The sequence below is a fragment of the Lathyrus oleraceus genome, chromosome 6 (assembly GCF_024323335.1).
Source record: "Lathyrus oleraceus cultivar Zhongwan6 chromosome 6, CAAS_Psat_ZW6_1.0, whole genome shotgun sequence".
In the NCBI taxonomy this organism is placed as follows: Eukaryota; Viridiplantae; Streptophyta; class Magnoliopsida; order Fabales; family Fabaceae; genus Lathyrus; species Lathyrus oleraceus.
The window spans coordinates 477,788,993-477,789,714 of NC_066584.1; positions in this window are offsets into that span (position 1 = coordinate 477,788,993).

The window sequence follows — 722 nt, forward strand, 5'->3', positions numbered from 1 at the left end:
TTTATCTTTTCGCGCACATAGTGGAGTAACCGGTTAGCGATTCTGATCCCCTTTTAGTTAGAAGTTCTGGTACATAAGTTGGATAACTTCTTTATTTAGTCTATTGCAAATTGCGGGGGATCAGACCGTAGTCCGCCCTACCAAGTTCAGCACCAGAAATCGCTGAACCAACTCACAATGGATCGTTCATACTATGTTTTTGTAGGGTCCGCAACCTTTGGATTAAATGATCGGGTAAGGATCACCTAACTTAATTAGTGCATTTCCTGATTTTTTAATATGTTGTTGTGGGAATCAATCACTTGTATTCATCGGCTCTCCACGTAGTTTGCTATTAAGATGGTGCCGACTTCTCGTATAAACTACTCTGGGTTACTATAAAACTAAAAGTTCAAGGAATTGGTATAATAGGTACTTAAACTGATCTAACATGCTGAGGTTTTTAGAGTGTTGGGGCGGTAATAATTTTGTCTTAATTTCACTCAAGTTTTATAAAATAAGCAACCTTTATACTTATTGAGTGTGTTGAATTTTGTTATGGCTCAAGAAAATTGAGGAGAATAGATAATAAAAAATTTCACACTAGGGACTTGACTTAAGAAAAAAATTATTATTATTGAAAGGGAAATAACATACTTGAAAGGGAAATAAACATACTGATAGGAAATCTTAACATGAATGAAACAAAGTTATCCCCCCTACACTTAAATGAAACATTGTCC